This window comes from Alligator sinensis, unplaced genomic scaffold (genome assembly GCF_000455745.1).
Source record: "Alligator sinensis unplaced genomic scaffold, ASM45574v1 scaffold173_3, whole genome shotgun sequence".
Classification (NCBI taxonomy): domain Eukaryota; kingdom Metazoa; phylum Chordata; order Crocodylia; family Alligatoridae; genus Alligator; species Alligator sinensis.
In genome coordinates this window covers 1,685,063-1,697,161 of record NW_005842076.1, presented here as the reverse complement: position 1 = coordinate 1,697,161, position 12,099 = coordinate 1,685,063, and the positions used below count along the sequence as shown (strand labels likewise).

Below are 12,099 nucleotides of genomic sequence, written 5' to 3'. Positions count from 1 at the left end.
CTGAATGCCTTTGGTGAGTTGGGGGGCTTTTGAACACTCTTGCCTCCTTTGATTCTCATTGGGACTGTCACCCCTTGGGCACGGAGGATCGTCTCCTTAAGGAATGACTCATCTTGGACGCCTAGTTCCCCAACTCTCCAGGACCCCAGTGCCTATCCTACCAATCTCCTCAACTTGTTGAGGTTGGCCCTCTTGAAGTCAAGGGCTACTGCCTTACTGCAGGCCCTTGACACCCTGCGCTGTATGGTGAATTCCAGTAGGCAATGATCACTGTCACCCATGTGGTCAAGAACCTGGATTCCTCTCACCAGGTCATTGCCTGTGGCCAGAACCAGGTCTAGGATAGCATTCCCCCTGGTGGGACTTTGCATCTCTTGGGTTAAGTGGAGGTCCTGTATCTCAGCAAGGAACTTTCATGAGTGGTCCGACCTGGCTGACTGCTCCTCCCAGCAGATGTCCGGGTAATTTAGATCACCCATGATGACTACATCCCTTGTCTTAAGTGCCTCCGCAAGCTGGCCTGAGAATTCACGGTCCAGCTCTTCCGCTTGGTTGGGTGGTCTGTAGTAGACCCCCACCGTTAAGTCCCTTTTCTCACATCCCCTATGTATTCTGATGTAGAGCACTTCAACCTGCCCCTCCTCTGACCCCATCCTGTTAGTTGAGGATGTGTATTGCTCTTTGATGTAGATCACCACACCCCCGCCTTTCCTCTCTGTTCTATCCTGCCTGTATAGTCTGTAGCCCCTAATCTTTACTGCCCAGTCATGGGATGAATCCCACCAGGTTTCTGTGAGCCCTACTGCGTCTGGGTTTGTACTAGCTACGTCTGAGTTTTTACTAGCTGTTCACTGAGCCCTTGATGTACTCTTCTGATATAGCGGTAAGCTGCTACCAAGTCCCCTGTCATCTTTCTCTTTTTCAGGTTGAAGAGTCCTTGATCTCTCAGCCTTTCCTCATATGGCTTGCCTTACAAGTCTCTGATCATACAAACCTCTGATCATACAGGTGGGCCTTTTCTGGACTCTCTCAAACTTTACCGCATCCTTGTTAAAGTGCAGCACCCAGAACTAGATGTAGTGCTCTAGCTATGGTCTCTCCAATGCTGAGTAGAGTGGTAGAATTGCTTCTTTGGTTTTGCTGGAGATGCATTGATTGATGCATGCCAGGGTATCATTGGCTCTGCTGGCTACAGCATCGCTCATGTTCATACTGTGGTCAATTATTACCCCCAGGTCCCTTTCATTCATAGTGCAGGTCAGGTTGGCATTTCCAAGCCTATAGGTGTGCAGGAGATTTTTTGTCCCCAGGTGGAGCACTTTACATTTCTCAACATTGAACTTCATCTGGTTCTGGTCCACTCAACTTGCAAGCCTGTCTAGCTCCACCTGTGTCTGCAGTCTATCTTCAAGCGTGACCATGCTTCTCCATAACTTATTATCATCCATGAATTTGCCAGTAAGCTCTTCACCCTGACATCCAAATCATTGATGAAGATGTTGAATACCACTGGACCAAGCACCAACCCTTGTGGGACACCACTGGCCACTTCCCACCAAGACAACACTGATTTGTTCATTAGAACTCTCTGGGTCCTGCCCCATGACCAGTTTCCTACCCACCCTTCTGTCTCACAGTTAAGTCCATAGCCTTCAAATATTCTCATGAGAACATCGTGGGATACCAGATTGAAAGCTTTTTGGAAGTTGAGGGATATAATGTCAACCTTCTCTCTCTTATCCAGGTGGTTAGTCACCTGATCGTGAAAGGAGATGAGGTTGGTAAGACGAGACCTGTCTGCAATGAAGCCATGCTGGCTGTCATTCAGAATATTACCTTCTGCAAGCCTATGGCACATAGACTCCTTAATGAATTTTTCCGGGATTTTCCCTGAGAGAGAAGTTAGGCTAATTGGCCTATAGCTACCCGATCTTCCCTCCTTCCCTTCTTGAAGATGGGCACAACATTGGCCCTATTCTAGTCCTTGGGGACCTCCCTGGAGCACCATGAGTTTTGGAAGAGCTTCTCCAGGGGTTCCATGATGACTTTGGCCAACACTTTCAGCACTCTAGGATGAAGTTCATTTGGACCTGCTGACTTATACACATCCAATCTTTGTAACTGATTACACACCAGTTATACAGCAATAGTAGGGAGGTGATCATGTGAACCCTGCTCATTCCGTATTGTAGCTGGCATGATTTTCCACTCGGCCTAGTGGAAGACCCAGGCAAAGTAGGCATCCAGGAGTTCAGTTTTCTTCTGAGTGCCAGTAACTAGCTGTCCTGAGTTGTTGAGCAAAGGCCCCACACTCCCATTCATTTTCAGCCAGTTCCCTATGTACCTAAAGAAGGACTTCTTCTTGTCCTTGATTCCCATTGCTAATTTTAATTCAGTCACTGCCTTAGCTTTTCTAATCTGATCCCTACAATTGTGGGCCATAGTTATATAGTCCCCCTTGGTGGCTGTCCCTAGCTGCCATTGACTGTACGCCTCTTATTCTTTCTTAAGAGGACCATGATTTCACTGTTTAGCCAAGAGGGCTTCCCAACTCTTTTGCTACATTTCCTCTGCATGGGAATGGAGGAGCACCTGGTTGGTTTGGAGTAGTTTGTTAAAGTATCTCTGTTATTGTGAAGTTAACAGTGAGTCCAAGTATTCTGTATGCTTCACAGAAGCAATCAAGAGTGACTTAGAGCTCTTCAACTGAGTAGACACACATGACATCATCAATGTACTGAAGAACAATATTGGAGGTGCTGTTTTATTTTTCCATAGTCAAAATGAGTGAAAACTAAAAGCTGACATTTTCTAAGGATTGCCTGGAGTCTAAATCGGATGTCTTGAGAATAACTGGTCTATGATGTGGCGAGTGGGGAGGGTGGGGGGGGTCCCTATCAGTCCATCCCCCCATTCTTGCTTTTGGCTGGTACTCTCAGCTGGTGCTTCTCATATTGACAATGACCAATGATATGCTTGACATAGATGTCCCTCAACCATCTGATGCTGTCAGATACCATGAGACTACTCATCAGCTTGGAATGGTGCCAAGGTATTCTGTAGGCTCCCAGGATACTCTTGTTGCTTGAATCCGAAGTCCCTGGTGCCCCAACAATCACCTGAACTGCCCAGATCTACATTTTTATGGCACTCTAATAAGCTAATGAGGTATGACCTCCTTTCAGAAAAGCCATGGTGATTTCTCTCCAGCAAGTCCTTTTGATCCATGTGCTGAACATTTTTTTCTCTTTCTTAAATTTTTGCTTCTATCAGTTTGCCAGGAACAGAAGTTCCAATGCAGTCTCATGGGTCCCCTTTGGAGCCTTTTTTAAAAGACTGGAGTTACACTGGCATCCCTCCAGTTCAGCAATACTGAAGCTGTTTTTAGTAATAGGTTGCACAGTACAGTAAAGAGTTGTGCAATTTCAGATATGAGCTCCTTCAAGACTCTAAGGTAAATGCCATGAGGTCCTCATGATTGGTTACTATTTATTGTACCCTCCTCTTCTTAAAAGGCATCTGATCATGTATTAGAGCATCCCCGAGACTGCTCTAATTTATGCCTGAAGGAAAGCAGTCCCTTAAAGGATCAAAAAAACCCATACAGATGTGGAGGCCAACATTTTTGGCAGATGTACCACAAGATAAACCTTACCCCTCCCTCAGTGCTAATTCAGTCTCCTTGCCTTGCCCAATCCATTACTTTGCTCTCTCCTCCCTCTCAAGTTTGCTGCTGTTCTCCCTGCTCCCTTTAGGACCTGCCTCATGCCCCACAAAACAGCTGCATATGCCACACATGCTGCAAGTTGGTCACCCTGATGTAAAGGCAATAGTGCAGGCAAGATATTAAAATTATTCTGATCTGAGGACTGGGATTCAAAATGGCTCAAAGACAGAGAACATATTTTCTGTCAAATCTATTAAATTAAAAAACAAGGTTTTCCTAGGCTAAGAAAGCCTTGCCAAATTTCCTCACAAGGTTGATTTTTAAAGCTGAGTAGCAAAGCCTTGGAAACAGTCAGGGGTTATGATTAAAATGCTGACAGATCTTTAACTTCAGCTGTGGGAGTGGTTTTGCTATAATATACAGATCCTGTGAATTAGAGATATAAAGTATGTTTAAGTAGAACTAAAATGTGTCTAGATATTCTATGCTTTTATGCCCCTTCAGTCCTGTTAATTTTACTTTACAGTGTGACAGTGATGAATTGATGTCTAGCATTTCCAAGTGCCAGGTAGACTGTGTACACATTTATTAAGATTAATTAAAAAGTAACAAATTGTAAAGTAATAACATTAACAACTGGTGGAAAAAGTGTAGACATTTTGACAGTCTTTTTGAATTTCATTAAAAGATGGTAGTGACAAAAACCCAAGAGACTATTTCTACTTTACTAAAGAAATAGGTCACAGATTCAATTACAGTCACTGAAGCATGGACTCAATCTATCATGGCAAATTAAGTACATTTTAGCAACCTACTTTCCTTTAAAAATTTTATAGACACTTTCACTGGAAGAAGAAAGACTATAGAAAAAGAAATTGCAGACTGAGGGTTTTTTTTCCCTATTGCTGCCGAGTTCTTGGCTTATTTACCATAGGTGTAAGAGAAAGAAAAAAACATTATTGAATGCCAAGATATGTAATCATAATTTCTCTTCCCATTTTTAGTGTTTAATTAATGATGTATCATTTGGTCTTTGACCAGGAAGCACGGCTCAGTTAGAATCTACAGTATATCCAGCTAAAGGCTTTGTTCTTTCATTGAAATCAAAGAATTCATTTACTTAGAAAAATTCACTCCACAGCCTTTATGCAATTTTGCCACAGATCTTTAGTGCTGAGCTGAAAATATGTTGTACTCCCAGTTCCAAATAAATAAATAAATGAAGACACACACAGCCTGTGGATATGGTTTAGCTGAGTGCAAATATTGGAATGACGAAACACTCTTTTGCCCATAGCAGAATTGATTTTGTGTTGACAACTGGAATTTATAAAGATCCACTTTCAACAAAGTAGCAGTAGCCATATTTGCTGCCTTACTTCAGCAGCAACAAAATAGTAGCAAACACGAGCACTGGCAAGTGAAATATAATCTATTTCTTTCCTAACATAACCCAAAGATTTGTTAAAGTGCCCCTAGGAGATTTATGAGCTTTTGTAATAGTTACATATTAGGCTTTTATATTTAGCATTTGTACAGGCTAAGGATTCCAGCAAGATTATGAAATGAGCACAGGGTATAGGTAGTTAGCAATAACATGATGCTTTTGAGAAGTATATGTTACTATACGTTAGTATATGCTAGTATATATTACTATGCCATTTTAATGTGTTTGACGTTTAGCATGACACTTTTTTCCCATTACTTCTTCAGGACCTTCCAAAACCTTTCTCTTACTTTTACTGACCAGTATTGACTAGTTAAGTATTCAGGACCAGATTCACCATCTCACTTCTCCAGAGTTTTATACTGGCATTGATTTCACCCCCTCTGGAAGGCCTTGGGGGCTCAGACGGTAAAGAAGTTTTCCCTTATATCCAACCTAAAATGGTCTTGGAGAAGTTTGTGACCATTGGACCTTGTCATCTCTTGGAGCGTTCTGGTGAACTGACGTTCCCCCACATCCTGATGCACAACCCTTATATGCTTATAGGCTGCTATCCGGTCACCCCCGAGCCTGCTCTTTTCCAGGCAGGCTGAAGAGTCCCATGGCTCTCAGCCTCTCTTCATAAGGCCTGTTCTCTTGCCCTCTGATCATGCACGTGGCTCTCCTTTGGAGTCTCTCAAGCTTCTCCACATCCTTCTTGTGTTGTGGAGCCCAGGATTGAATGTAGTAATTCAGCTTCAGCCTCACTAAGGCCAAGTACAGTGGGAGGATGACATCCTGAGATTTTCTTGAGAGGCATCTATGGATGCAAGCCAGAGTTTGGTTCACTTCACCAGCTGTGACATCACATTGGTGGCTCATGTTCATCTTGTGTTCAATCATGACCCCCAAGTCCCTTTCAGCCGTGGTGCTAGCGAGTGTAGTAGGGCCGACCCTATAAGCGTGATGTGGGTTTTTTTCCCCTGAGGTGAAATACCTTGCATTTATCCATATTGAATGCCATCAGGTTTATACTATTAGATCTATATTATCTTCATAATTCAAGGAACCCAAACTGTTTTATCATTTAATCATAGCCAACGTTTTGAAGGCCAGACTTCCACCTATCAGGAGTATAGGTTGTAGGCATGTTGGTCTAAAGACATAGGCAGACAAGGTTCTTTTGTTAAATCTAATATCTTTTATTAGACCAACTCAGTTGAAAAATTTCATTCCATCCAGGAAGAGCACAGACCAACTGCAGATACTTCCTCAGCCTGATGAAGGGTATTTGTACTTGAAAGCTTGCAAAGAATAATTGTTCTAACTATTTGAGTTAGTCTAATAAAATATATCAGATTTACCAGTTCCACCTATCAGGCACATAAATGGACTTAGACACCCAAGTGTGATTCTGTTACACCTGGGTTGGTCATTGAAAATCCACTAATACATCTACTTTTGTGAAAACCACTGTCTTGCCCTCAAGACTGAGAGGCATCTAAGTCATCTAAGTCTTCTTACACACCTTATGGGTGGGATGAAATCTCATCTTTGTCTTGCATAGCTTTGACACAAAAATATAGAGAAACTAAACAGTTTTTCAGGGTGGGGTTGTTGGGTTTTCTTTGTTTTGTTTTAAGTTTTAGAGGGTTACATGGAATAGGGAACTAAGAAAAGCATCCAAGGTTGTAAGAGCTATAAAAGTCAAAATAGATTAAAAAATAATGGAACTCAGGAGTGTTTTGTACATCTTTCATCTCAACACTAGTTGAACCCATATGTTGTATGTGCATATAAACACACATGCAACATTTTCTTTTTATCAAGTTTGGAGCAATATGGTTCTGACACAGGAATGAGACTCTTCCAGACTTTGTCCTTAATTTTTCCAAAATGAGTGATAGTTTTTCTGCTTGCAATATTTTGATAATTTTAAAGTTATAAGATCCTTCTACAGGTAAATAGACTAATATAGTTTTCTCTGCTATCACTAATAAAAGCTAATGATGACATTTCATACTATTGGTTTTTGCGACCTATACATTGAGCTGTAGATAGAATGCAGATGCTGCTTACAGATATAATAGAGAAAGAGTAGAAAAAGATTACACTGAAGGAATTATGAATAAATATGAGAAAGCAGAGGCTTAGAGAATAGGATTGCACCATGTTTCAGAAAGAATGCAAAATCCAGAAGGAAACAATACATCTTGAGATGAAACCTTAAAAAAAAAAATCATTGGCTCAGTCAGGTTCCAGAGAGGCTGTTCCTGATGACAGTATCAGAATAAAAGATTGATCTACGTCTCCACTGAAGAACTTGGAAAAGGGATGGTCCAAAAGAACATTAATATTTGTATAAAAAAACCGTTGAATGGCCATAGAGCATCAATGTCTAGGATTTTTTTTTTATCTGTCAGGTCAGGAGAATATGACTATTTATCTCAGAACCAGAACTGTGATCCATGTCTTTGTTCCTCCAGGATCAGAGTACTGAGAGGTGCTTTGGTACACTTGGAAGCAGAAGGTAAGGCAGAGTGTGATTGTGACATCCCATTTAATGCTTATCTTTTCTATAAGCAAATTATATTAGTTCTCTGGGATCTAAACTGGCCTTTTCTTTGGTTCTTGAATACATTTAAGATTAGCTTTGACTCTTAAAGTCCTAAATGGTTTCAAACCAGACTATTTAGACATCATTTTTCTTCTCATGAAATATTTTAATCAAAGGACTCAAATAGAGTTTTATTGGTAGCAAAGAGGAGATCTGTAGACAGCATCTATTGGGTAGGATTTTAGCCTTAAAAATTAGAGCTGGTTGGAACTTTCCAACAGAACACTGTTAGGGAGCTTAGACTACAGACAAGTATTACATTCCATTTTTAGCCAGAAGTGCCCATGATTAGGAATAGTAGCATTTTACATTTTGTTTTAAATGGAAAAAAAAAATAGATTTAGGCAGAGCACCTCTAAGAATATGCTTTATTTTTTACCAGCCCTCTCCATCTGTTTTGAATCTCTTTTAAATTTGCTTAATGGAAATGTACTTCTAGTGGAACTTAAAACATTCACATTAATGCTCTGTGTTTTCCAGACCTAATACAATAAATAATGAAAGTTAGTTACAAAAACTAACAAAAGGTACATTGTATTCTGAGAAGCACAGATAAAGCAAAACAGGCAATATGGCCTTCCCTGTGCAGGATACTTAAACATGTTCCTAATTTTAAGCCAGACAGTAATCTTATTGAAATCAAGACTATTCACATGCTTAAAGTTAGGCACATTCTTAAATACCAGGCTGAATCAGGGGATAAAAAAGACCTTTCAAAATTACACTCATTGTCCAGACATATTTTGTGCTTTAGTGTGTTTTCATAATCTTCACCAATCATGGGTATATTGTTACCTCAAAAGCATACTTTTCAAAGCAAGAAGAGATACAGGAGCACTGTGCTTTTTCAAGGGATCAACAATGAGAGCATCACAATGTTATTTAGCATAGCTAGCTTTGTGATTGTTGATATATCAGAAAAAATCTATTATTCAGTAGCTTTTTATACTAGATCCTCCATCTGGGTTGTGAGTCCATGTTAGCACACCGGGTAAAATTGCTAAATATCTGAAGTACCATCTGGTTTGAGAAGTTGAATCTCATGTTGTGAATAATTTTTTGTTTCTATTTTTGTATTTGGAAAAACAAAGGGGAAATTTGTTAAACAAATACTTAAAGCAACATTCAAAAAGACACTCAAGCACCACAGTGATCAATCTATTATATGACTTAAATATTTAGTGGAATCAAATACTATTTGATGATCAATGGAAACCTTCAGAATCTTTGGTTTTTGGGGGGAAGGGATTGTTAAGCCTTCTTTTTAGCTATTTAGCTATATAACTAGCTACTTTTAGCCATTTAACTATACAGACCATTTAAAATTATAGAAATGTCTTTAAAATAATAGAAACATGCTGTGCTATTTTTTCTCCTTACTTTTATTGCTAACATCTGTAGTTGCCTTCAGAACCGATGACAACAGGATTAACATCAAAAAATGATTTGAAAAGAAGGTGTATTTATACCCTTATTTTTCATTTCGCATAAACAGTGAAACAGCTATCCCTAAGAACTCAAGATAGACACTAAACATTTTTAAAATTAGTCATAGCATGTACTGGAAGTATGTCCTCTCTAAGAGTAGTAACAGTAAAAATTCAGGGGAGCTCTTACTGTCTTTTTAAATTGTGTCCTTGGATCTTTCTCCTAATTATAAGGGCTTACATGTTCAAGTAAGGTAATTTTTATCAACTCTAGTGAACTGAGACTTTCACCCATACTTCAATCCAGTTTGGCCAGTTGCAGGGATCTGATGGTAGCAAGGCATCTACAAGAGCTGTGGGCAGAAGGTAGGGCAGGGTAGCACCTTAGAGCCTAACATATTCAGTGAAGCATGAACTTTCATAGACATAAACCTATTTTGTCAGATGTTCCCTTGCATGTGAAACACCTTCATGCTTCTTCATTTGACTTCCATGGGTATGTGGCATCACTGGTTCTTGCTGTACTCTGTAACAATCGTATCATAGGTAGCAAAAGAGCCATGCATGCAGAATGTTAATTTTCAGCAACTCTAAGAATGTTTTTTTAGCTAGGATGTTTTCTGTAGTCATCCTTGCCACCTTTGGAAGTTAGATAGAAAACCTCCATAAGTGTACTACCTGGCAAATGTTACATTATGCAGAGTGCTGCCATGGGCTTTGGCCAAGCCATTCTCCACCACCTAAAAGTCCCATATTCTTGTTTCTCAGGGTTTAAAAATGATTGGCTGAGCAGAGGATAAGCAAATCCTGCTCAGTGCAGTATAATGTGGATTAGTTACTGCTTTGCCAAATAGGTTATTTGCTAAGCACAAGATGTGAGCAAAGCACCTATTCCAGGAAATATAAAGAGGATGTAAATTTATGAGACTGGGTCAGAGTGTTCTAAGGACCCCTGGCTGGGACATGAATTAACCACCTGTCTATCACTGACTCTTCCATTGGCTAACGTGAGTCAGAGATTCACTGCAGAATAGAAACATTCATTCTGCCTTTTTAAAATATTGGCTTTTAAAAATTCCAGAGAGAAAAGAAGGTTTAAAGATTACAAAATCATGTATTTTATTTCAAAACTGAGCCAATATCCTAAGTAGATAACATGGACATATTTTTAATCAATGAAACCATAAATAAAGTCTTCATGTCACATTGGAATAATTGACTGGTTTCTCACTTCTGGAAGTCTGAGAATGAATTAGGTTCTAATAGCATCAGTTTGCTGTCTCAGCTAAGTTAGCACTCTACACCATAAATAACCACACAGTTTAGCACAAATTTATTTATTTTACAATTTATAAAATGCACTCATCATTAGGATTCTTGGCATGTATACAAAGATAACAACAAAATAAAAACATATTGACTAGATTCAACTAAAGTGAACTCCTTCAACATATCCTTAATAAATATATATAAATCACCCCTAACATCTCCAGGCAAAAGCATCACTAAATATTTAAGCCTTGAAAACTGTCCTAAAAGTCAGTGAACTGAGTGAATCTATAGATAAATTATCAGAAGACTGAAGTCCAGAGGTAAGGCCTGCCCAGTGAAATCTCTCTTATTTAGCCCCACAAAACCCAGATTATAAGATTTAATATATTTCAAACTATTATCATTCCTAAAAGACTCAGCTGTCCAAGCGATATACAGAAACAAAGTTTATTTCTAAAGTAGCTAGAACCTAAACACTGGAGGAATATTCAAGTGCTGAATGTCCAAACTAAACATGCACCCACAATAAACTGAAAGCCAGTGCAAACTTTAGAAAACATCAACCACCACTAAATAAGTGAAAAGCTGCATTCTCTACACCCATTTGAAACTTCTTCATAGTATTTAAGAGAAGCCTTATGTAAATGCACTAAAATAATTTAACCAGGATTGGACAGACATAGGGATAGTAAATATGTTTGCATCAGAAAGATGCATTCAAAAACTCATGGGAAAATTGCATCTTGCTTATGAAAAGTGATAAGCCAAATTTTTAATAACAAATTCAGATTTAGATGAAGTTTGGAAATGTTGGAGTAGTAAAAGGAAAGTTGTTGATCTAGTTATGTAACTTTTATTAATGTATCCCTTACAGGCTTGAAGACAGAGAAAATGGCTTTCAGGTGCCAAATTCCACTGAAAATAAAAAAGAATCAGACACCTCACTGCTAATTTTTTCTGAAAAATCTTCCTTACTAAGGCATGAACTGATGCCCATTAAGATCACTGGACAGAGGATTCAGCCTGAAATTGTGGTATGTTTGATACTTGGGCATGTGAAATACACAGTAATTTACAATCTAAGCTAAAAAAAAAGAAAGAAGAACAAGACAGACATGAAATCTGGCCTCCTTGGGCATGTCTACATGAGATGTTTACTGCAGACTAGACTAATTAACTATGCAGTAAACATCTTGCATCTACACGTGCAGCCCTATTAGGCTGCAGGAAACTAATTAACTCTGCAGCAGGGTAGTACTTGTAAATACAATTACAGCCTTGCTGTAGAATGTTTTCATGTGCAGCAACACATGTGTAGATGTTGACAGGGCTGGCTGGGGCACAAGGGTGCTTCAGTGCAGGGGCTTCCTGCCAGCTAGCCCCACAATGAAGCACCTTTGTACCCTAGCCAGCCTCTCCACAGCAAGATGAGCCAGGTTGGAGCAGCCCTGAGCTGGCAGGCTGACCCCTGGTGCCCCCTGCAAGCTGGGGCTACTCCACCCTGGCTCAACATGTTGCAGTCCCAGGCATACAGGAAAATAGCACACCTGAGAGCAATAAACTCTCTATAATTGCTGTGTGCTAATAACACATGTAGATGCATCCCTGGGTTGTGCAAAATTTCAGCAGCCGTTTTGTTTCAAAGGTGTTTGGGCCCATTTCAGAGCCCAAAACACTGAATCTGAAAGTA

The 12,099-nt window shown here is 39.7% G+C and overlaps 1 long non-coding RNA gene across 1 annotated transcript in view; it reads left to right on the top strand.

The window, feature by feature from the left end:
• LOC112550307 overlaps positions 1–11,357 on the top strand; it is a 90,666-nt gene extending 79,309 nt beyond the window's left edge. Inside the window, exons 3-4 of the long non-coding RNA XR_003094082.1 lie at positions 7,580–7,623; positions 11,284–11,357. This is a non-coding gene — a long non-coding RNA (uncharacterized LOC112550307). The remainder of the gene's footprint in view (positions 1–7,579; positions 7,624–11,283) is intronic.
• The last annotated feature ends 742 nt before the right edge of the window (positions 11,358–12,099 follow it).